The sequence below is a fragment of the Monodon monoceros genome, unplaced genomic scaffold (assembly GCF_005190385.1).
Source record: "Monodon monoceros isolate NGI ecotype Baffin Bay Population unplaced genomic scaffold, NGI_Narwhal_1 Super_Scaffold_9, whole genome shotgun sequence".
Lineage (NCBI taxonomy): Eukaryota > Metazoa > Chordata > Mammalia > Artiodactyla > Monodontidae > Monodon > Monodon monoceros.
Genome location: NW_021703786.1, coordinates 52,386,311 through 52,412,862, shown reverse-complemented (window position 1 = coordinate 52,412,862; position 26,552 = coordinate 52,386,311). Strand labels below are relative to the sequence as shown.

Here is a 26,552-nt window from a genome sequence, read left to right as displayed (position 1 = left end):
GTGTCCAATTCATCCAGTCTCAGATCCATTTATCTAAACTGAGATGTGTCCAATTCAATCTGTCAACATACTATTGACAGAGTAACTTAAAACAATTGGACTAATCCTGAACACCTTAAGGCCAGGCACTTTAGATACTGATTATCAAAATGAGTTAAACCCTTTTATAATAATCCCCTACTTAAAACCCCCAAATAGTTCCTTATTCCCTTTCAGATCAAGTCCAAGCTCTTCTTCTGGCCTTCAGATCCTCCATAGTTTATTTATTTATTTCCTTTTTTTTTTTTTAATTTATTTTTGTCTGCATTGGGTCTTTGTTACTGTGTGCAGGCTTTCTCTAGCTGTGGCGAGTGGGGGCTACTCTTCGTTGTGGTGCATGGGCTTCTCATTGTGGTGGCTTCTCTTGTTGCGGAGCATGGGCTCTAGGCGCACTGGCTTCAGTAATTGTGGCATGTGGGCTCAGCAGTTGTGGCGCATGGGCTTAGTTGCTCCGCGGCACGTGGGATCTTCCCAGACCAGGGCTTGAACCCACGTCCCCTGCATTGGCAGGTGGATTCTTAACCACTGCACCACCGGGGAAGTCCCAGATCCACCATAATTTAAATCCTACTGTAATCCAGCCATTATGGCATATTATTCTCAACTCCATCCCTTCTCCAACACAATCGGTGTAAATATTTTTTACCCATTCTCCCAAAACAAATCCTTGCATAATTAGGTGGTTTCTATCCTGTCCTCCTATATCTGAGTCTCCCTCTCCTCTCTGTTCAAATTATTCCTTCTCTGAGACAAAATTACACAGTTATTTTTATCCAGGTTATCCACGTATAAAATATTTTCAAGGCCTGGTTCAATTCTCAGCTCTTTCATTAATTAAAAACTCTACAGTGTTTTCACATACATCCTCACTTGATTCTTACTGAAATCCTGTGTATAGGTAAATAGAGCTAGCTGGGATTATCAGCTTCATTTTATCGGTGTGGAAATTGAGGCTCAAAAACTAAGGGACCTGCCCAAGTTTATATAGCAAGTGTCAGAGTTAGGATTTGAACTGAGGCCTTCTGATTAAGTCCAATGATCAATTCCTGGTTTATAGTATGCTATGACTCTTTTCTAACGCCTTTAGAATTTATTTATTTTTTTAAAAATATATTTATTTATTTATTTTTGGCTGTGCTGGGTCTTCGTTGCTGCATGCGGGCTTTCTCTGGTTGAGGTGATTGGGGGCTACTCTTCATTGCGGTGCGTGGGCTTCTCATTGCCGTAGCTTCTCTTGCTGTGGAGCACGGGCTCTACGCGCGTGCGCTTCAGTAGTTGCGGCTCGCAGGCTCTACAGTGCAGGCTCAGTAGTTGTGGTGCACGGGCTTAGTTGATCCGCGGCATGTGGGATCTTCCTGGACCAGGGCTCGAACCCGTGTCCCCTGCATTGGCAGGCGGATTCTTAACCACTGTGCCACCAGGGAAGTCCCTCCTTTAGCATTATAATCTGCATTGTTATTCAAGGTCTTATTCTCTATTTTGTCACATATGCCACATAATTTATCTCTCTGCTGAAGCAAATCACGTACAGTAACTCTCTTTTGTGGACTTCATAGAGCCTAGTACAGTGCCAGGCAAGTCATAAGCATTAAATATATTCTGGTTTGGGCTTCCCTGGTGGCACAGTGGTTGAGAGTCCGCCTGCCGATGCAGGGGACGTGGGTTTGTGCCCTGGTCCGGGAGGATTCCACATGCTGCGGAGTGGCTGGGCCCGTGAGCCATGGCCGCTGAGCCTGCGCGTCCGGAGCCTGTGCTCCGCAATGGGAGAGGCCACAACAGTGAGAGGCCCGTGTACAAAAAAAAAAAAAAAAATATATATATATATATATATATATATATATATATATATATATATATTCTGGTTGGTTGATCCTTTACCCCACACCCCACTATATTCTGCTTAGGGCTCTAGATAAATATTCCCTGAAGGAATCAATATGTTAATGACAGAGGGTCTCTCTCCCTGGGAGCTCCTGATATGGGGAGAAATCCCTAGGGCTCCTTTTCATTGCCTCATCTTTCTGCTGCCTCTTGTTCTTTGGGTAGATGCCTCCTTCATACAGAGAATACAGCAGAGGGCCTGGAACACAATCCAGTATGTAAGGGTTTTATTTTTATTTTCAAGCCTGCTCTAGACTTTCAGGAGCCAAAAGTTCAAATCGCAGCAGGATTGATTCAGCCCTTTCACAAGCAATTTAGTACTATGCAGTTTGTTTAGACTGATCAAGTTTCCAGGCCCTGGCTGAGCAGCATCATTATCTCTCCAAGCTTTCATGTATCAGCTTCCCTGGCCATATTTCACTTTCCATGTCTTTCTTCTCTGAAATCAGGTGAACATGCAAAATTACACAGTTATACACAATTTTGTACTTTTCAACAACCTTCAAATATCTTCATGGAATTTAAATACAATACAGGAAGTTTTTTTTTTTTCTTTTCCCTGCCTCAGGCAAAAATCAAGAAGGATGCAAAAGTTATACTCCTCAATTCTCAGTAGAAAGGGGGTACTCTGTATCATTCTTCAGCTAGTACATCAACTAACTGAGAAGAGATATGGTATTGCTCGACTCTATTCAATCCACCTCAGCTGGAGGCCAACTGGACAATGGATCTTAAGTGAAATGAAAAATACTTTGCCAGGGGAAAAGAAGACTAGGTAGCAACTCTTTCTCTTAATGTTTAATTGTGAAATATTTCAAACATACAGCAAAGAACAGAGAGGATAACACACAGTCAGATACTCAGTAGACAGCAGGATCACGTTCTAACATTTTACTCTTCAGATTTTAAAACATTACAGTTGAAGCCCCCTGTGAACTTCTCTATGAGCACTTTCCCCTTCTTTTAGGCATGTAACTACTCTCCTGAATTTGGTGTTCATCTTTCCATTCATGTGTTTATATTATGCATGTGGAATATTTTTCTTTAATATAAAACTCATTCAGAAAATTACAGCTTATAAGCATTGAACTTTAAAAAATTTTTTTCTTAAGGTTGCTATATAAAATACACATAAGAGAGTAAATAAAAACATTTTCCTGCTTAAAAACTTGTAGTCCAGGGATGGATAGATGACTAGATATATGATAAGGCCAATATAGCAAAACGTTAATTGTGAATCCAGGGGGGATGTGTATTTGAGTGTTTACTGTATACTCCTTTCAACTTGCTTGCATGTTTACATTTTTTTTCCTTTAATTTTATTTATTTATTTCTGTCTGTGTTGGGTCTTCATTGCTGTGTGTGGGCTTTCTCTAGTTGTAGCGAGTGGTGGCTACTCTTCGTTGCCGTGTGCAGGCTTCTCATTGCTGTGGCTTCTCTTGTTGTGGACCATGGGCTCTAGGCGTGCAGGCTTCAGTAGTTGCGGCACATGGGCTCTAGAGCGCAGGCTCAATAGTTATGGCACACAGGCTTAGTTGCTCCGCTGCGCGTGGGATCTTCCTGGACCAGGGCTCGAACCTGTGTCTCCTGCACTGGCAGGCGGATTCTTAACCATGCCACCAGGGAAGCCCTACATTTTTTTTTTAATAATAAAATATTAGGGCTTCCCTGGTGGCACAGTGGTTGAGAGTCTGCCTGCCGATGCAGGGGACACGGGTTCGTGACCCGATCCGGGAAGATCCCACATGCCGCGGAGCGGCTGGGCCCATGAGCCATGGCCGCTGAGCCTGCGCGTCCGGAGCCTGTGCTCCGCAACGGGAGAGGCCGCAATGGTGAGAGGCCCGTGTACCGCAAAAAAAAAAAAATAATAATAATAATAATAAAATACTAGGAAAAAAACCCCCAAAATCTCTAGTTCATATTTTGTCTAAAAATCTCAGTGAGGAAGGACATCAACTGGTTTCAGATGCTTAAGGATCTAGTATACTTACAGAAAACAATTATTAGGCTTGATAGTCTAATTACTGTTCAAGCTCTTACTTTATGGTATGTAACAAATAAAAAGAGAAAAGACCAGTTCCTCTAAGATTTATCTTCACAGAGCCACATCTTATAAAGCAGCAATTTCAGCTTTGACCTTTCCATCCTTTTCTGGAGTTCATAAAACAATTTGTTTGTAATCCCTTTCTCACCATGATTTAAGCCCCCAAATGGAAAACTGTTTATGGTTGATAAGCACACCTAATAAAATGAGTGTATTAAAAAATTAGAAGAGCAATACTTTAAAATATTTTAAAAAGATTTTTATAGTCCCTCTCACAAAACTTCTAAATGAACTTATCTCAGGAAAATGCTCTGCTACAAGTTGATCTTGAGAAGAACTAGTACAAAAGACATTCACTGCTGGTAAAATAAATACCACTGTGATATAATATTACACAATAGTACTTTGCCTACTGTTTGAGGTATTTTCATATTTGTATATTATTTTTGCCTGACAATAAGCACACTAATTTTTTTTTTAAGGAAGAGGAAACGGAGTCTCAAAGAATGAATCTACTTGTGTCAAGTCATGCGACCAATACAAACATAGGCCTCCTAACTTCAATACCAGTGCTCTTTTCATGTAACTGAGAACAATGAACTAAAAATCTTTTTGTTTTAGTGGCATTTAAAAAATGACTACATTACCAGAAATTATACTATTTATCATTAGTTTGTAAAGTACTTTACCTTAAGTGGCCTTATTTAATAGTAATTACTCTTTGGGGTCGATATTTTCATAATTTTATAGGTAAAGTAACATATTCAGAGAAAACTAAGCTTAATGAAGACTGGTTTTTTGTTTTTGTTGAGTCTTTTTTTTTTTTTTTTTTTAGTATTTATTTATTTGGCTGCACCGGGTCTTAGTTGCAGGATCTTTAGTTGTGGCATGTGGGATCTAGTTCCCTGACCAGGGATTGAACCCGGGCCTCCTGCATTGGGAGCATGGAGTTTTAGCCACTGGACCACCAGGGAAGTCCCATGAAGACTGTTTTAATTATAGCATACTGCCTTCCAAAAGGAAGGTCCTTCAAGGAAAAAGATTATGCTGGGTTAAAAACAGCAATTCCATTTTGGGAAGTGAGAGATATTGTTGCATCAACACAATTCTTAACAAAAAATTTTTAAGAAAAATTGTGTAGTTATTAAAATTAAATTTAATTAACATTTTAAATTAAAATTTAAAATATGTACAAGCTGACTTTTGAAAACTGAGCAAATAAAAAGATATGATAAATGATTGTCAAAAATAAAGTCAGTGAAATTTACTGATTGCTGAACACTGCTTATAATTATAGTCTTTTTTAAATCATAGAAAATAAATTTTGCGCTTTGTGTGTGAGCCTAGTGAGAGATTTAGCTAACAGTGAATGAATTACAGTTAAAGAGTTATTTTCTTCTTATAATATTACCAGGTGTAATTTATTCTAGATATTACTGGAACAGAAGTGGATGATTAAATATGATGTTACAGTTAATTAAACGGTAATAAAAACGTAGCCCCCCCCTCCCCGCCCCATTCTGAAACTCTTACAGCTGAATGTAATCCAAAGTGGCACCTAAATACACATTTAAAAGTTAATTCTTTCAGGGGCTTACCTGGCGGCACAGTGGTTGAGAATCCGCCTGCCAGTGCAGGGGACACGGGTTCGAGCCCTGGTCTGGGAAGATCCACATGCCGTGGAGCAACTAAGCCCATGTGCCACAACTACTGAGCCTGCGCTCTAGAGCCTGCGAGCCACACTACTGAAGCCCATATGCCACAACTACTGAAGCCCGCATGCCTAGAGCCCATGCTCTGCAACAAGAGAAGCCATTACAATGAGAAGTCCGCATACCACAACAAAGAGTAGCCCCCGCTAGCCGCAACTAGAGAAAGCCTGCATGCAGCAACGAAGACACACAGCCAAAAATAAATAAATAAAATAAATTTATAAAAAAAAAGTTAATTTTTTTTTTTGCAGTACGCAGGCCTCTCACTTTTGTGGCCTCTCCGGTTGCGGAGCACAGGCTCCGGACGCGCAGGCTCAGCGGCCATGGCTCATGGGCCTAGCCCGCTCCGCGGCATGTGGGATCTTCCTGGACCGGGGCATGAACCCGTGTCCCCTGCATTGGCAGGCGGACTCTCAACCACTGCGCCACCAGGGAAGCCCAAAAGTTAATTCTTTCAAGAAGAAATTTCGTCACTTAAAAAAAAAAAAGCACACAAATACCTGTCTTTGTGGGCTATAAGTGTTCTTTGTAAAGAGGCAATCCCTGTTTAAAGGCATCTTAATTCTGCACAGCCACCCCATCTCCAAAGAGCAATATTGATATCGGACTATATAGAGTGATACCACTTGAATGATGGATGTATTCCATCGAACATTAAGTTCACATCTCTGAAGGGAGTTCAAATTTTGCTCTGCATCAAAAAAAAAAACAACCCATAAGGGGTAGCCATGTTTTCCCCAAGAACCCTGTTTTTTACAAAATCTCAAGGGAAAGAGAGCTTTAGTTAGTCAAACTGAAGCATTAACTACGAAAAAATTTCTGCTTACTCTTTTACATGGGCATAATAAGTACTGGAATGATAAGTACTAAGAATCTAGGGAAAATTCTGTAACAATAAAAAAAGGAACCCTAGGAAGCAGAATATTAAATTTCTTATGCTGAATCTTCACAATAGGGCTTTTACAGTCCTAAATGTTAATTTATGTTTGGACATATACTATACTTATTGATTATATTTTACAGATGGGTAAACAGAGGCATAACAAAACAGTGAATGCCAATTTTGCCAGGTACCATGTTAGTGTGAGATATTCAAAGAAGTATGAGAATATATAATTATATACTAAACAGCTCCCTGTAAAGCAGGGGAGACAGATGAGATATGTGAAAAAAAAATGGCCCTCAGTCCACCAAACATGCTTTTTACAGGTTTGCATTTGCAGATGTTGTTCACTTAACGTGAAAAACCTATTCCTCCCCTCTTCTCATCACTACCCAAAGCTGTCTGGTTAATGCTTTTACTCAGGATGCATTCTGTAAAGGTTATAGTGGGTTATAAATGTTCTTAGTAATGGTAAATGATTTATTGAGCATTTACTGTGTGCTAAGCGTCATGCCAAACTATGTAAATGAATGATATCTCATTTCATCATCATGGCAATTTTATGAGAACTGCTAACCAGCGTTCACTTTTAAGGAATTTCCTGGAGTAACTGACAGTCTCCATTCTCTCTGTAAAGCATCCTACCATAGTAGCAGAGATGCTGCTGCCTAACAGGTTACTCCTCTCTAGTATGCCTGTTCACTTCTGCTTTTACAAGTTGGATGCTCATCAAGAATATTTGTATTTGTTTTAAGAACTGTTGGTTCCGATGTAGAGAATGGACTTGAGGACACAGGAAGGGGGAAGGGTAAGCTAGGACGAAGTGAGAGAGTGGCATGGACATATATACACTACCAAATGTAAAACAGATAGCTAGTGGGAAGAAGCCACATAGCACAGGGAGATCAGCTTGGGTCTTTGTGTCCACCTAGAGGGGTGAGATACGGAGGGTGGGGGGCGAGATGCAACAGGGAGGAGATATGGGGATACATGTTTATGTATAGCTGTTCACTTTGTTATAAAGGAGAAACTAACACACCACTGTAAAGCAATTATACTCCAATAAAGATGTTAAAAAAAAAAAGTGACAGAAACAAATCCTTCCCCCCCCCCCAAAAAAACCTGTTGGTTCCTATTGCAATCATAATTGTATAATTTAATGAAACATTATGTAAACCAATTACGTATGAATACAGAAATAACTTATTTCTATGAAAATAAAGTCGGATGCTTTTGAAAAGCCTAAAAAGAGAAGAGTTACTTTAAAAATTGCTGTTGAAGGGCGTCCCTGGTGGCGCAGTGGTTGAGAGTCCGCCTGCCGATGCAGGGGACACGGGTTCGTGCCCTGGTTTGGGAAGATCTCACATGCCGCGGAACGGCTGGGCCCGTGAGCCATGGCCGCTGAGCCTGCGCGTCCGGAGCCTGCGCTCCGCAACGGGAGAGGCCACAAAAGTGAGAGGCCCGCGTACCGAAAAAAAAAAAAAAAAAAAAAAATTGCTGTTGAAGCCTCTTCAATAATTGGTGCTGGGAAAACTAGACAGCTACGTGTAAAAGAATGAAATTAGAACACTCCCTAACACCATATACAAAAATAAACTCAAAATGGATTAAAGACCTCAATGTAAGGCCAGACACTATCAAACTCTTAGAGGAAAACATAGGCAGAACACTCTATGACATAAATCACAGCAAGATCCTTTCTGACCCACCTCCTAGAGAAATGGAAAGAAAAACAAACAAATAGGACCTAATGAAACTTAAAAGCTTTTGCACAGCAAAGGAAACCATGAAGAAGACGAGAAGACAACCCTCAGAATGGGAGAAAATATTTGCAGATGAAGCAATTGACAAAGGATTAATCTCCAAAATTTACAAGCAGCTCATGCAGCTCAATATCAAAAAAAAAACCAACCCAATCCAAAAATGGGCAGAAGACCTAAATAGACATTTCTCCAAAGAAGATATACAGATTGCCAACAAACACATGAAAAGGAGGCTCAATATTTGTTTCATTAGAGAAATGCAAATCAAAACTACAATGAGGTATCACCTCACACCAGTCAGAATGGCCATCATCAAAAAATCTACAAACAATAAATGCTGGAGAGGGTGTGGAGGAAAGGGAACCCTCTTGCACTGTTGGTGGGAATGTAAATTGATACAGCCACTATGGAGAACAGTATGGAGGTTCCTTAAAAAACTAAAAATAGACAATACCACCCAGCAATCCCACTACTGGCATATACCCTGAGAAAACCATAATTCAAAAAGAGTCACGTACCACAATGTTCATTGCAGCTCTATTTACAATAGCCAGGACATGAAAGCAACCTAAGTGTCCATCGACAGATGAATGGATAAAGAAGATGTGGCACATATATACAATGGAATATTACCCAGCCATAAAAAGAAATGAAATTGAGTTATTTGTAGTGAGGCGGATGGACCTAGAGTCTGTCATACAGAGTGAAGTTAAGTCAGAAAGAGAAAAACAAATACCGTATGCTAACACATATATATGGAATCTAAAAAAAAAAAAAAAAAAAGGTTCTGAAGAACCTAGGGTCAGGACAGGAATAAAGACGCAGATGCAGAGAATGGACTTGAGGACACGGGGAGTGGGAAGGTTAAGCTGGGACGAAGTGAGAGAGTGGCATGGACATATATACACTACCAAATGTAAAATAGATAGCTAGTGGGAAGCAGCCACATAAACAGGGAGGAGATATGGGGATACGTGTTTATGTATAGCTGTTCACTTTGTTATAAAGCAGAAACTAACACACCACTGTAAAGCAATTATACTCCAATAAAGATGTTAAAAAAAGAAAAAGAAAAGAGATGAACAGGGTAAGAATTGCTGGTGAAACCAACTGGGATACTATGGGCAGAGGGTATAAGGAGAACCAGCAAAGAATGATGATAAGAAAGCCAAAGGAGGTGAGAACTGCAGAGAAGAATGGTCAACAGTGTCATTTAAGATGGGGATCAAAAATTATTCACTGGCAATCTTAACAAGAACAGCAGTTTGAGTGCTGGAGGGAAAAAAAAGTCAGATTTCATGGGTTAAACAGTGAATGTGAGTTGACAAAGGAGGCAGTAAATACAGACTGTCCTTTCAAAAAATCAAAATCAACTTGTAGTTTGAGGTGAAAACAAGGTTATGGGATGGTATTTTAAAATTATATTTTAATTTCTTTTAGTCTGATAAAGACCTGACCGTGTTTATAAGATGAGGGAAACAAGCCAATAGAGAGAGGTAAAACATTGTATTTAACCCTATGACAAATTAAAACATTAAATAATAGTCACAATAAATCTTGATAAAGGATACAATATTTAAAGAGTCTAAACTCCATGAAACAGGAATATTTTTACCAAAGGTATAGATGCCAATAAGACCATTAGAATGCTTTGCAGATTAAAAACCTTCCACAAATGTGTTCACATACTTGAACCTTAAAGATCCACATCAAGTTGGCTCAGAAGTCATTTTCCAGAAATTTCTAGAATGGCAGAGAAATGTAATTGTGTGTGTGTGTGTGTGTGTGTGTGTGTGTGTGTGAAGGATAATTTAATTTCTCATTCTCGGCATCTGCTTGACATCTGAAGAGATCTGCATAGGCTTATTTTCTGCTACATGGCATTAAGAGTTTAATATACCCCCAAATAAATTACAGTATGTAAAAAATAAAAGCCTAGAGTGAGGAGAGGTTAGGAGGTAATTCAGTTAATGAGCTTTACGTGGTGGAATCTGGTATTCTAAAAATTGAGCTCCTGCATAGTTACCTTATCGCACACAGTTAAGGGACTTGGAATTTCATATGTAACTTCTGGCCAGCAGGTTATTTTTTTAAAAAATAAGAACCATTTCCACTTTTCAATCACAGGTAAAATCTCCAACTTAAAAATAGTAACACACATGAACTTCTTATTGGCACCATATTTTTAATCTAATTATTTGTAATCTTCCCAAATATGCCTTTCCTATATTCTACATGGCCTGTATTTTCCTGTCCCAGAGTAACAATTATAAATATTTTATGTGGCTAAAGATGCAGCAGCAACGTATGTGTGTGTGTGAGAGAGTGTGTATGTAACGTATATATGTTATAGATCATCCTTTTAACAGAAAGCTTAGAGTTTGGTTTTCTTAAAATTAAGTCATTTGGTATTCTGTAGAATTCACATACCAATCTACCTAAGACCATCACCATTTAACTCAGTTGAATACTAAAAGTGATTTCATTGATTACACGTTCCAGCTGTTAAGAGGAATAGTTTTGCAAAACAAACAAACAAAAAAACACTGGCCTGCCAGTTATATTTAAATTTAGTTGAAAACCTTAATGTATCAACTGCCTTTTTTTTTTTTTTTTTTTTTTAGGGGGGATGAAGAACTAGGCTATAGTGATTCTGAAGGTTTCTGAAATACTGTAAAGATTTACTTGTTTATTATGGACATAAAATTATGATCCTACTTTTAGAAGAGCTCAGTTTATAATAATAAAAAGGAATATTAGTAATAATAATAATAATAGTTACCACTTGTTGAGTGCCTATTATTGTGACAGGCACTTAACCTTTATATCTCAAATCCTTGTTTCTGTTATAGAGTCGATGAAATGGGCTCAAAGAGGCTAAGTATCTTCCTAAAGCCTGAAAATGGGTGGAAAGTATGGTTCTACAGAGAAAGAACAGACAAGTAATGTGTAACAACAGTGTTGGAAGTGCTGTGAAAGAGAAGCAGAGAGTTCCGTTAGAGCATGAGGTGAGAATTTTTCCACTGAAGAGTAAGGATTATTATAAGCAAAGGTGGCTCATAACCAATTATGTGTTTTAAATAGTTTCTAAATTTCCTGATCTTTTGTTTGGTGTGTCAGCAGAACAGCTGTTTTAGGGTTGGTTTAGGTAATCCATAACAGGTCCTTTCTTCCTCCTCCAAATGGGTCCTTGGCTTGGGGAAATTCTCAGTGAATAATTAATACCAGAATAGTCTGCCAGTTATGTTTATTAATACAATCTTTTTGCCTCAGGATGGTGGAATAGCAGTGAGTCAGAGAAGCAAGCAGATGAGTCTGTGTTTAATAAATATTCATTGATGAATGAAGCAAGATGATCAGTACCTTTAAACAGGGTTTTACAAATAGCATCCAATGGTTGTGACTTTAGGTAATCATCCAGGTGGAATCAGATTTGACTTACTGACACAGAGATGGGAAGCTCCCATTTCTAATTCAATACTAGGTTTGTACTAAATAAGAACTTTATTGGTATATGAAGTGTGACAATTTTTCTTCTTGTTTTTCCTCAGTAAATGATCTTAATATTATATGATGTAAACGGTGTCAGTCATAGTACAGAGTTAGAGAAATTAGGCTGTGAGTTTGTGAAATTAAAATGGAACAGAAATTACTAGTGAAAGTACATCACTGTATATCTTGCCTTAATACTTGGTGCTTGATATTCATTTAAGCTTTCCTATAAACAATTTTATTTGCATTTTCAACAACCCTATAGGATAGATGGGCAGATGCTATCCTCATTTTACAGATAGACAGGAAGGCTCAAGCAGAAGTGAATTTTTATCCATAGAACTATTATTATAATGAAGATAGAAAAAATAATGTAGTCCAATTCTCTGCCATTACACAGGTATAATAAGAATATTTGATGCTTATAATTTATATACATTTATATATATTTCCTGTTAAATTACAGTTTGAAAAACAGATGCTGTGCTGGGGTAAGTTTTCACTTTTACTTGGGAAATCTTTTGTTTTTCAGAAATCTTGTTCTCTAATCACCTGATGAAAATATAGCAAGCATTTTGAACTATCTTTTCTAAAGACTAATAGTCTACAAATAATACTAATATTCAACACATCAGTTCTAATAAACGCTTTACTCATCTTCTGAGATAATTAAATATGAATGTTGAAGTGATATAGAATTTGATGATGGCGGCAATTTGAGAGTTCATTTGAGTTATAATAGGAAATCTTTCTGTAGTGTTTATTTCCTATAAAATATGTTTACACAAACACATACAGGTGATACATAAATACATACCTATAATTTTTCTTACTCTGAAATATGTACTTGTGTGTGTGTATACCCTGTGTGTGTAGATACACATAGGTATGTATATGTAGATATACATCAGGGTAAGAAAAATCATGAATCTCAGGAGTTCCTACAGTTCATACTGTTTAAACCCATAAGCACAAGAATATCAGGAGAGAAGACAATAAAAACTTGACCTTATACTGAACTCAGCAGTTCTGATATTAAGTGTTCAGAATAAACCTTTCCTAATAGCCTCTTATCCCTTCATCCAAAACAAATAACTTGTAGTGAACAAGAAAGGAAGTATATTAAATTTATTACTTTTTTAAAGTTTCCTGAAAATTTTCTGGAGGAAGGTAGATTCTAATTTTGGGAACTGCAGTGGGAGTATAGAGAAGTAGGGAAAAGGATGGGCAAATCTTTGATTCTTTTTTGTAGGCTACTTTTTTAAAAAATGAAATTAATTATACCTTTTATTCATTTGGGAAAATCATTTTTGGAGAAGGTACCAGCACTACAGAAAGTTAATCATCCAGCCATGAATTACTTTTAAAGACACAAGATGGATTTTTTTATCAAGCTTCCCTAGCTTCAACTCATATATTTATCATTCATTTGCTCAGTAATTTAACAATTAGGTAATGCATGCCTACTGGTTGCCAGGGCTTGGCCTGGATCTTGGGAATGTAAAACCAAGGCATGCATGGGAGCCGACGGCATATGAGGGGAGACAAACAAGAGTGTGAAAAATGATGAAGTCCTTCCTTAGAGAAAATTACTATGAACTTTTCAATGTTAATTTTATTCACCAAATTAATATACAACAGACTTGCAAAATTCAACACAGTTTTAAAGTAGGATTAACAGCAAGTACACTTTTTCATGAGTGAGTGAAACTATTTTCTTTTTTTGGATATATAGTTGTCTTTTATTTGTATGTTCTGATTTGTTGTTGTTGATGATGAAAAGAAAAGAAAATCCCTAATATAGTAGCTCTCCTGTCCTGGACGTATGCATTCAAACTCATTCCCTGGGTTTCCTTGGCTGCATTGTTTTTCCTGTAGCTAGGGCCTTATCCTGAGATAATATCACTTGATGGTCTTGCTGAATTAGTAAAGCCAATGCCAAAACAAGTTATCTCTGCCCTTGAGTTCTTCACAACATGGTTTTATTTTTAAATTTTAAACATAATCTGGAAAAAGCTCTTCAAATGCCTCAAAAACTATGGTAAGGGGAAGACAGCAGGGCTAGCAGGACTTTGGAGCATGAGCAACCTCTAGGATCAGGCTATAGTTAGTAGAATCTACACATTTGCCTGTTTAGACTCTTTCCAGCAGCAGCTTGGTTGGCATAGTTTCTGCTGAGATCCACTGGAGCACTGCTGCCCCCAGCCCTGAGGGTTGAAGGCCAGTTCAGCACTCAGGAAGGTTCTTTTGGTGGTCTTGGCAAAAAGTGATAGCCCAAAGCCCAGAGCCTTCCCAGGGTTGGCCCCTTTCACATGGTCTGCATAAATAAAGAAAGAAAATGTTGAAGGTGCTCCCTCAAGTGCCACAATTTAGTTAGTCATCAAAGGTTATACATCTATGGAGTAGCCCTCTAATACTTTTGATTTATCTAGGATCTGTGAGCTGAATAGGTCTCAAGACCTTCCCTATAAGACATGAGAAAAATACTTCGCCACCTCTAGGAGGCATCCCCATTGCATAGTCTTTAGTTCGAAGATTTCACACATCAATCTCAAACTGTTTCCACACAGGGCTGTGGTCATAAAGAGCCAAGCAAAGAAGGCTTTGGAGGTAACAGCCTCTACTGTGATGGGCACTGTAGTTGTGTTCTATGAACTCACCATAGAAAGGCCTAGTGGATAATAAAAGGGTGCACTAATCTGGTTTACTTCCATTGGAAAACCAATAATTGTTTTGTCCAGCAGCCTTATGACATTGGCTTCAAAATCTCTGAGGCCTGGGTTGGGGTCTTTGGCCTGGGTTTTTTGGACCTTGATGGGATGGACAGACTGATGCAAGAAGTTGCAACACACACGGCTGAAAAAGTACATCTGGATTGTCATGTGGGTGCCATGGAGGTATTGTACCCACATACAGAGCGCTGGAGATGATGGTAGTACCTGTGGCTTTCTCTCTCTCTTGCAGCTCATTGACAATGTCTTTTTAAAAGGTTAAACTTAAAAAAGAATATTTGCATAGCACTTTGTGATTACTGAAAGTAGACGTTTTCTTTTAACTCAAAAAGGTACAGAAACATATTGGATCGTGGTTAAAATAAAAAATTCATTGCTATTATCAGTTATTTAATTGTCAGATCTTATAACTTACAGCACTATCTAGTTCTTATAGGGGGATGTCTCCCTGGTTTTAGTAGTTAATACATAAATAGTTGTTAATTACTGAGAACTTTTTATTTTGCTAGAGGCATAATTTTACATTTTTAACCTTCCTGTTTGAAGACTCAAGCTTTACCTATAAAATGTTATTGTATATTTGTCAATTATTCCTTAATACAGTTTTTTTTAAAGTATCAATTTTAAGGACAACCTAGGAATTTGTCCATTTCATCTAGATTATCCAATTTGTTGGTGTACAATTGTTCATAGTACACTTCTATAATCCTTTTTATTTCTGTAGTATCAGTAGTAATGTCCCCACTTTTATTGCTGATTTTAGTAAATTTTTTTAATAATTTAATTTAATTTATTTATTTATTTTTGGCTGCGCTGGGTCTTTGTTGCTGCACACAGGCTTTCTCTAGTTGCAGTGAGCGGGGGCTACTCTTTGTTACGGTGAGCAGGCTTCTCATTGTGGTGGCTTCTCTTGTTGCAGAGCATGGACTCTAGGTGCATGGGCTTCAGCAGTTGTGGCTCGCGGGCTCTAGAGCACAGGCTCAGTAGTTGTGGCACATGGGCTTAGTTGCTCCGCGGCATGTGGGATCTTCCCGGACCAGGGTTCGAACCCATGTCCCCTGAATTGGCAGGTGGATTCTTAACCACTGCACCACCAGGGAAGTCCAAGTAATTTTTTTTTTAATTTTATTTTTTGACCACGTGGCATGTGGGATCATAGTTGCCTGACCAGGGATAGAACCCGCGTCCCCTGCATTGGAAGCACGGAGTCTTAACCGCTGGACTGCCAGGGAAGTCCTGATTTTAGTAATTTTAGTCTTCTCTCATTTTTTCTTAGTCCATCTAGCACCAGAATTTGTCAGTTTTGTTGATCCTTTTGAAGAACGAACTTTCTGTTTCATCAATTATCTCTACTGATTTTCTAGTTTCTACTTCATTTATCTCTGCTCTAATCTTTATTATTTCCTTCATTCTGTTAGCTTTGGGTTTGGTTTGTTCTACTTTTTCTAGTTCCTTCAGGTGTAAGGTTGGTTTGTTGATTTGAGATCCTTCTTATTTTTCAATGTAAGAATTTTTAGCTATAAATTTCCCCCTTAGCACTGCTCTTGCTGTGTGTGTCCTGTAAATTTTGGTATGCTGTGTCGTTTTCATTTGACTCTAAGTATTTTCTAATTTCCCTTGTAATTTCTTCTTTGATGCACTGGTTGTTTAAAAGTGTGTTGTTTAATTTCCATAATTTTGTGAATTTTCCCGTTTTCCTTTTGTTACTGATTTCTAACTGCATTCCATTGTGATCTTAGAAGACACTCTGTATGAGATCTATCTTTTAAAATCTATTGAGACTTAATTTGCAGCCTAACATATGGTCCATCTTGGAAAATGTCCCATGTGCACTTGAGAAGAATGTGTATTCTACTGTTGTTGGGTAGTGTTCTGTATATGTCTGTTAGATCTAGTTGGTTTATTGTGTTAAGTCTTCTATTTCCTTACTTATCTTTTGTCTGATTGTTCTATACATTATTTTCAGTGTGGTAATGAAGTCTCCAACTATTATTATAGAATTGTCTATTTCTCCCTTCAATTCTGTTTTTGCTTCATACATTTTGATGGTTTGTCATTAAGTGCATAAATGTTTATAACTGTTGTATTTTCTTCCTGCATCAAATCTTTTGTTAATACAGAACATCCCTCTTTGTCTCTTGTAACCTTTTTGATTTGAAGTCTACTTTATCTGATAATTAGTACAGTCATCCCTGCTCTCTTCTGGTTACTATTTGCATAGAATATCTTTTCCCATCCTTTTACTTTCAACTTGATTGTGTCTCTGGATCTCAAATAAGTCTCTTGTAGTTGGGTCATGTATTTTTTATCCCTTATGTCAATCTCTGTCTTTTGTTTGAAGAGTTTCATGGACTCATTTACACTTAATTACTGATAAGAAAGGACTTGCTTCTCTCATTGTGCTATTTATTTTACACATGCCTTAAAGCTTTTTTTGTCCCTTATTTCCCACATTACTTTCTTCTTTTGTGTTTTGTTGAGTTTTTGTAGTGAAATGTTTAAATTCCTTTCTCATTTCCTTTTGTGTATGTTCTATAGCTAATTTCTTTGTGGTTATCATGGGATTACACTTAACAACCTCAAGTTTTAACACTCTGAACTCAACTTATACCAGCTTAGCTTCAATAACATACAAAAACTCTGTTCCTTTACAGCTCTGTCTCCACTCCTTTCAGTTTCTGATGTCACAACACCATTATTCATTGTGTCCCAAAACATAAACTAATAATTCTTTTAAATGCATTACTCTCTTAAATTATGTATAAAACAAGATTTGGAGTTATAAACCAGAGTTACAGTAACACTAGCTTTTACACTAATCATTGGGGGATTTTTAGTTTAAATGTATTAGTCTCTTAAATCACACAGAAAACAAAAAGTGCAGTTACAAACCAAGGTTACAATAATACTAGCTTTTATAATTGCCCATGTATTTACCTTTACTGAGATCTTTGTATCTCCATATGGCTTTGAGTTACTATCTGATGTCCTTTCATTTTACCTTGCAGGAAGCCCTTGGGCATTTCCTGCAGGGCAGGTCTAGTGGTCATAAACTCCCTCAGCTTTTATTTATCTGGAATATCTTAACTTCTCTTTCTCTTTTGAAGGGCAGTTTTGCCAAATATAGGATTCTTGGTTGACTGTTTTTTTCTTTTAGAACTTTGAATACATTGGCCCATTGTCTTTTGGCCTCCAAAGTTTCTGATAAGAAAAATTTTGGCCTCCAGATTTCTGATGAGAAATCTGCTGATATTCTTCTTGGGGATCCCTTGTTTGTGATGATGCACTTCTTTCTTGATGCTTTCAAGAGTCTTTCTTTGTCTTTGTCTTCTGAAAGTTTTATTATAATGTGTCTCAGTGTGGGTCTCTTTGAGTTCATCCTACTTGGAGTTTGTTGAGCTTCTTTGATATTTATAGTGTCTTTCAACAAATTTGGGAAGGTTTTTGTTGTTGTTGTTGTTGATTTTTGGCTGTGCCACGTGGCTTGCGGGATCTCAGTTCCTGAACCAGGGATTGAACCTGGGCCACTGCAGTGAGAGCCTGGAATACTAACCACTAGGCCACCAGGGAACACCCAAATTTGGGAAGTTTTTAGCCATTATTTCTTTAAATATTTGCTCTGGCTCTTTCTTTCTCATCCTTCTGCGTTTCCCATGATATATATGTTGGTCCTCTTGATGATGCCCCATAAGTCCCTTAAGTTATGCTTGCTTTTATTCAGTCCTTTTTCTTTCTATTCCTCAGACTTGATAATTTCCATTGTCCTATCTTCAAGTTTGATGATCTTTTCTCTTGCCTGCTCAAATCTGCCTCTGAATCTATCCAGCGAATTTTTAATTTTAGTTACTGTACTTTTCAGCTCCAGAAGCTCTTTTTTGGTTTCTTTTTAGATTTTGTATCTCCTTATTGACATCTCCATTTTGTTCACACATCATTTTCACAACTTCCTCCACGTTTTCCTTTAGTTCTTTGAACATCTTTAAGATGGTTGTTTTAAAGTCTTTGTATAGTATATCTGCCATTAGGTCTTTTTCAGGGACAGTTTCTGCTATTTTTTTCTTTTGAATGGGTCATACTTTACTGTTTTTTGTATGCCTTGTGATTTTTTTTGTTGAACACTAATAATGTGGTATTAGTGTGAATCTAATAATGTGGTAACTTTGGAAATCAGATTCTCCACCTTCCCCGGGGTTTACTGTTTTTTTTGTTATTGTTTTTGTTTTTCTGATTGCTGTAGGCCATCTCTGTGCCAAGGATCAGTCTGAGATATAAGCTTAAGGTCTTCTCAGGCCTTTTCTGAGCCTTTCCCTAGGCATATGTGGACATATTCTAATTTTCCCCTATATGAGCTGTTTTTGAAGTCCTGTCTTTAATGTCTGACTCCCAAAAGGTGGAAAGGCAAAAAGTGAAGGGGGAGAAAAAAAGGGTGCTAGCCCTTTAAATCCCTGGATGTCACTTCAGCATGAGGGAGAGGGGCTTGCAACAAAGGGGAGAGATGCAGCAATACTGGCTGCCTGCCCCTTTGTCTGCACCTCTATGATCAGAAGTGGCACTCAGCTATCAGATCACAGATCCCTGATATCTGGAGGACAGGGTCTTTTTTGCCCACCCCATCTTATATGAGCCCTGTGCAAGCTACACCAGGAACATGTGCACAGTTGCCTACCATGTGGCTGAGGGGGAGGGATGGATAGCTACTAAGAGCTAAGAGCTGAAATTGACCACAATTTACCCTCCAGTTCTTTCTCTAGTAGTTGCAGGCCTTCAACAGACTCCAGAGTTCAAAAATAGTTAAGTCAGACAGATTCTGCCAGGTCAATTTGTTGTCGAGATAGAGAGCCAGATTCCTGGTGCTTCCTACTCCACTATCTTCCCAGAATCCTCTCCCAGCAGTGATAGGTATTTGACGCTTTATTAGTCTCTGGAGTTTTATACTATAAAAAAACAACTTTTCAAAAACTTACTTTGGCAAAGTCAAGAATTGAGGGGTAATTGCTTTCTGTTTTTTTTTTTTTTAATACCCTGAAGAATAACATCTGGGGGGAAAAAAGTAAAATTATTAAAAGAAAAAAACCAAGTAAAATTATTTACCTAGCTTTAAAAGATATACCTAATTTCATTATGTCTGCAATAATTAGTTTGCTTTTCAAGTCAGATTTAAGAGGAATGCCTATTGTAGCTACCAGAAGCAGAACATGTCAGATAAATATAAAATAGAATCTGTGAATACATTCTTCAGAAACACAGAGTACTTCAGGGAAGTGAAAATTCTTACTCATGTTGAGTGGCTAGGAAAAGAACCTTTCAAAGTGTGCACTTACCAATTTAAAGGGGCTACTCCATGCAGTGGCAGAACTCAAGAGGATGAGAGGATAGCTCACTACATCCCCTGGTGGCCACATCAAAATATTTATAAATAGCTGAAAGTTCTCTGGATCAGAATAGTAACCCATATGGTGGGAGGTGGAGATTCAGACTTCAGGAGGGCCAAAAGCAAAAGATGAAGAGCTTCACTATCATCAGTTAGAGACGGTTTTTAAATACATGGAAAGCTCTACTTTTGTAAATCAATCAATCACATACACACATATATTCTGCTATAAGTTCAATAAAAGGCCTCTCCATGAAATATTAATATCATCATTCTGTTTCTTAAAATAGAAAAGTGAGGTGAGGGGGGCATCTTACTGTCAAATGGCTCTGAAAAAAAAGTTCCTTGTACTGTATCAGCAATTTTTCTATGAGATTGCTTCAAAATTAAAAAATATACATATGAGGATAAATTATCAGTTCATATTTACAGCAGACTTTTCCTCTTTACCACTTTTTTTTTAAATTTTAAGTAGAATACTCTTATTCTCTAGGTTAACAAATTCTTTAACTAGAACATATACTCAGGTAGAAGTACATCTGTTTTCCTTCCACAGCCTAAAGATGGGCAATGTAGTATTTACTGTCATTATGATATTTAAATCCATACAAAAATTATTTCACTAAATAGGCTGAAATTAAATGAAGTCGTATCTCAAGAGAACCTGACGAGGTACCAAAGAGAGATCTGGAAGAAAGAGTTGGCCACAAAATGAATGCATTAGTAACACAGTACCATTGTGAAATTATATCTTACACAAAGACATGCCCTGATTCCATGTTTTCTTTCAGCTGTCTTCAAGCTGTTTCCACTTGACTACTGCCCTGTTGCTTCACACGTTCAAAGGTGAACTCTTCAAATGTGTTCACAGAAGTTCTCTTTTTCAACTATATCATTTCTAGTAAAGATATCAACCAATATTCTATTCTCTTTCATTCATTCATTCATTAAACAAGCACTTACTGAGTGGCAACTACAGGCTAATTGCTGTGGATACTGAGATAAAAGACACAGTCCCTGTCCTCATGCTGCTGTCAGTTGGAGGTGACTGCCCACCTCTAGCCATTTGCCTGCAACAGCTTCCTGAGTCATTTTCCTGCCTCCTCTCATACTGCATAACACTGCCAGACTCTTTTCTGGCATTCATGCCATTCTTCTAGACAAAGATCTATCAAATCAAAACTCCTCTGCTCTTAAGATATAGACAATTGTCTTCTTATTGTCCCTGGAACACATTAGCACCTACTTCCAGACTTCTGGGGATATCCTCCCACTCTCCCCATCCTCCTATATTTGGAATGCTCTTCTTCTGTTCTCCTATCTAATCCCATTTGTTCAAGACCCAACTCTTCCCAGGATATTTGCTGATACTCCTCTGGCCCACACTACTTGCTCTCTCTCTTCCCCACCTGCAACAAAACTTTCATTGTTAGATTTGAAGTACTTAAGAGAAAATAACACGTTTTCAAAGGTGCAGAACTTTTTCAGTAGATGGTAAGTAATTCTTTATGTCTATGAAAAACTGAAGAGGAAGAAATTACGTTCTAAAACAGGAGAGGTTTAGGGCTAAACATGAAAAATAACTACACATTCAGAGTAATTAAAAATAGTAACAAATATTATACATGTTGCTTGAGTTGAAGGGAGAAAACATAAAAACTGTCCTGAGTGGCTTAAACATTCATTTGTCTAAAAACAGTAGTACGGGGGGTGGGTGGGATTTCTTTGAGATGTTTGAAACTATATTATTGTACAATACTATAAATTGCTGAGCCAAAAGACAATTTCCTAAAGGTTATTCTTTCTCTTTACTTTATACAATTCTTAGAGTTGATATATACAGAAATGTGAGAATTCTACTATAATTAAAATATTTTCTAATTTAGATCTAAGGTACTTTGTTTCCTTCCACAACTAGTCACCTTAAAAAAGATGTCTTGGGATTTCAAGATTTATTTCAACGGCATCTTTCTTTTGCTCACTTTTATTTATTATCTTGCAATTTTATTAGGTTGACTCATATGAGATAACCATTTATAAATCAACATGATTGAATATTGGTGTGTTATATGGTTTCGTTTTATAGTCACCTTCCTGGCTGTTCCCCAGTCAGCAAAGTGGGTTATGACACAAGAAGACAAAAAGCTATCAGTTCATAAATATGCAAAAGAAAAGACTGGAGGGACTTCCCTGGTGGCACAGTGGTTAAGAATCTGCCTGCCAATGCAGGGGACATGGGTTCAAGCTGTGGTCCAGGAAGATCCCACATGCCACGGAGCAACTAAGCCCGTCAGCCACAACTACTAAGCCTGTGCTCTAGAGCCCGCGAGCCACAACTACTGAGCCCACGTGCCACAACTACTGAAGCCCACATGCCTAGAGCCCATACTCTGCAACAAGAGAAGCCACTGCAATGAGAAGCCCGCACACTGCAACAAAGAGCAGCCCCTGCTCGCTACAACTAGAGAAAGCCTGTGTGCAGCAACTAAGACCCAACGCAGCCAAAAATAAATAAATAAATAAATTTATAAAGAAAAAAAAGGAAAAGACTGGAACTGAATTTCATCCACTTATATTTTTATCAAAAAGGTAATAATACACACCTGATTTTTAGTTCTACAATTATGTTTTTTTTTTTTTTTTTTTTTTGCGGTACGAGGGCCTCTCACTGTTGTGGCCTCTCCCGTTGTGGAGCCTGTGCTCCGGACGCGCAGGCTCAGCGGCCATGGCTCATGGGCCCAGCCGCTCCGCGTCATGTGGGATCTTCCTGGACCGGGGCACGAACCCGTGACCCCTGCATCGGCAGGCGGACTCTCAACCACTACGCCACCAGGGAAGCCCAACAATTATGATTTTTTTTAATGCTTAACTCCTGGGAACAACAAGGCAGCGCCAGAATTAGATACCATAAAAAGGAGCTGGTGTGACATGAGTAGATCATTTGTTTTTTAATTATAGTAAAATATATATAACATAAAATTTGCCCTCTTAAATAACTATTTTTAAGTGTACAAGGCATGAAGTAATTCACTGTTGTTCGTTGTTCAATTATCACTACCACCCATCTCTAGAACTTTTTTCTCTTCTAAAAATGAAATTCTGTACCCATTAAATAACTCCCTATCCATCCTCCCCTATCCCCTGGCAACCAACACTCTACTTCCCATCTCTGAGAATACGACTACAGTAGGTACCTCATATAAGTGGAATCATACAATATGTAATCCTTCTGGGACTGCCCTTTTTCACTTAGCATAATGTCCTCAAGGTTCATCATAAATTGCAGGATTTCCTACTTTTTTAAGCCTGAATAATATTCCATTATATGTATATATTACATTTTGTTTATCCATTTATCTGTCTATGGATACTTGGGTTGCTTCTGCCCTTTGGCTAATAACGTTGCTATGAACATGGGTGCACAAATTTCTCAAGACCCTGCTTTTAGTTATTTTGAGTATATACTCAGAAAGGGAATTGCTGGATCATATGGTAATTTCTAATTTTTTCCCACACATTAACATTTATTAAACATTTTGAGTACTATACACGATAGAAATATTGGTTAGTTATTTCTTTATTAATCAACATTTGGGATGTTTCCAAGTTTAAAAAAAATGTTGCAACAAATACTCTTGGGTCCGTCTCTTTGTTCTGGATTAACTTCTAAAAGTGGAAGTTCTGGGTCCAAATCCAGAATATTTTGAATTTTAATTGATACTGCTAATTTACACTCTAAAAAGGTTGTACCAATTTATAAGGCAGAAAATGCTATTTTTTTGGATACTAATAATCTAAATCTTTGCTAACACAATGGTTAAAACGTGTTTTAATTTTCACTTTTTAATTCTGTGAAGTTTAGTTTCTAACTTACTAATTTTGGTTTCTAGCAATATTCACTCTCAATTCATTACCTTTGAATTCTTAATTTTCGCGTGCTTGTTACTAGATTACTCTTTTTTTTTGTAAAGAGCAGCCAATTCTTCCATCATTGTAACATCCATGGAATCTCACTGAAGATCAGAAACAGAAAATGAGACAGAATGAAGGGAGGTTGTGAACATGAACATTCGCCAAGAAAAGGGAAGAGTACCCCAAAAAGATTCAGAGATCATCAAGGTTGCTACTCCCACCACACGCAGAGAGTGCGAGGGCTGACAGGCAAGGCTGCCTCCACGTCAGTTTCAAAGGTGCCAGGTAGATGGGCCCTTGCAGAACACTGCATGGGTGGTACTCCAAGGGAGCCAGAAGTGCAGGGCTGCTCAGGTGACCCCTGGAGATGACACCACCACTCCAGTGAGTCCTGAAGGCAGGACTACTTCCCCACTGGGTTTAGGAGGCACAATATCAAACCAAAGAGGATTATTCTTGAGCCTTCAGATCTAATGGGATTTGTCTCAGTAAGTTTTGGACTTACTTGGGCCCTGTCATCTTTTCTTTCCTTTCTATTTCTCCCTTTTGGAATGGGAATGTCTAGCCTATGCCTGTCCTACCATTGTATTTTAAAGTGTATAATTAATCTGATTCCACAGGTTCATAGCTGGAGAGGAATTTTGCTGCAAGTCTCACCCATATCTTATTTAGATGATATTTAAGGATTTTTTTTTTTTTTTTTTGTGGTACGCGGGCCTCTCACTATTGTGGCCTCTCCCGTTGCGGAGCACAGGCTCCGGACACACAGGCTCTGGACGCACAGGCTCCGGACGCACAGGCTCAGTGGCCATGGCTCACGGGCCCACCCGCTCCACGGCATGTGGGATCTTCCTGGACCGGGGCACGAACCTGTGTCCCCTGCATCGGCAGGCAGACTCTCAACCACTGCGCCACCAGGGAAGCCCATTTAGATGATATTTAGATAAGACTTTGGACTTTAGAGTCGATGCTAGAATGAGTTAAGACCTTTCGGGCTGTTGGGATGTGATGAATATATTTTGTATGTGAGAAGGAGATGAATTTTGGGGGGCATGGGTGGAATGTTATGGACTAAATGTTTATGTGCCCCCCAAGTCTGTATGCTGAAGTCAACCTCCAATGTGATGATATTTGGAGATGGGAACCTTTGGGAGGAAATTAGGGTTAGATGATGTCATGAGGGTGTGGCCAACATGATATAGGATTAGTGTACATTCAAGAAGAGGAAGAGAGCAGAGCACCCTCTCTCTTACAGCCATGTGAGGACTCAGCAAGAAAGCAGCTGTCTACAAGCCAGGAAGAGGGTTCTCATCAGGAAGCAAATCTGCCAGCACATTGATCTTGGACTACTAGCTTCCAGAACCGTGAGAAACAAATGTCTGAAATTTAAGCCACTCAATCTATGGTATTTTGTTATAGGAGCCCAAGCTGACTAAGACAGGTTGTTTGTTTTTTTCTTGCTGAGTTGTAAAAGAGTTCTTTTTATATTCTGGATATTAATCCCTTATTAGCTACATGATTTGCAAATATCTTCTCCCTTTCTGTGGGTTGCCTTTTCACTCTGTTGTTGTGTCCTTTGATGCACAGAAGTTTTAAATTTTGATGCAGTCTAATTTATCTATTTTTGTTTGTTTTTGCCTGTGAACATTGGTTTTTAAAGGTAGCATAGTTTGAGCTAATTATACTAAAAGATTACTTTTAACTTATGACTTTCCCAATAAATGATATTTGGTTAAAATAAGAGATTAATGCAACATCTTTTTTTATTACCTGGAATTGGTATTAGTTTCAATGATATACTGTTTTTATGGTTCTTAATGGTTTGACAATTCAGTGCTATGAATAAGAAAATAGACTTGCATTGCCTCATCATTATGTAATTTTGGGGGACAATTACCCCAGTAAATGCATAAAGAAATTAACCCAGAGATCTTTAAATCTGGCCTAACAGAAAATTTAAGAATCCTTTGGAATCCTTTTTCATTCTAATGGGAATAAGGTTATGATGTCTCTGGTAAACAATGAGCTAAAATTTCTTCTAGGTTTCTGTCTCGTAGTCCTATGCAAAAGAATGACACTTCACTGTCAGATCTTCCCTAAGAGACAGTGAGAAATTAAGCTTTAAGCCTAAATTTTTGTAATAAGGCAGGAAAAATATTGCCAATAACCTCAGTTACTGATGAAAAACTATTTTTATACTAAGTTGTGGTTTACACAAGCGAGGTATATATATATATCAACAAATACACGATAATTTATCATTAAGGAAGCATGCCCTTTAGCCAGCTTCTCCACAATGAACACATTTATTGTATCCGTTCTCAGTATCATTTAGTGATTGAGTTCAGAGGACACAAATTTGGTAGCATTTAAATGACCGTCTAGAACTTACCAAGACTATTTCTTGTGGGAGGGAGTTGATTAAAAAAAAAACATTTTATTTCACAGACATTTAAACAAATATTTTTAAAAGGCACTTATTTCTTACAAAAGATGTACCCTATTGTGTCACAGTATAATAATGTTTATAACAGGAAAGTTGAATTCCATGCAATCTTGAGAAATTAAAATATCATATAATATAGTTTGTTGCATACAACATTGACACTGCTATTACAGACTTTCAAAGTTCTAAGGATTTCAGTGAATTCTGAACTATTGAATCTTTAATACTACCATAAAAAATTTTAAAGAAGATAACAGAAATGTTATTATATATGTCC

At 37.9% G+C, this 26,552-nt stretch overlaps 1 protein-coding gene and 1 pseudogene across 3 annotated transcripts in view; both read right to left on the bottom strand.

Annotated features, from left to right (window-relative positions):
- The window catches only part of SSH2 (slingshot protein phosphatase 2), a 245,111-nt gene that overhangs the window by 117,350 nt on the left and 101,209 nt on the right, over window positions 1-26,552 (bottom strand). The window lies entirely within an intron of this gene.
- On the bottom strand, window positions 13,367-14,322 carry LOC114888662 (annotated as a pseudogene).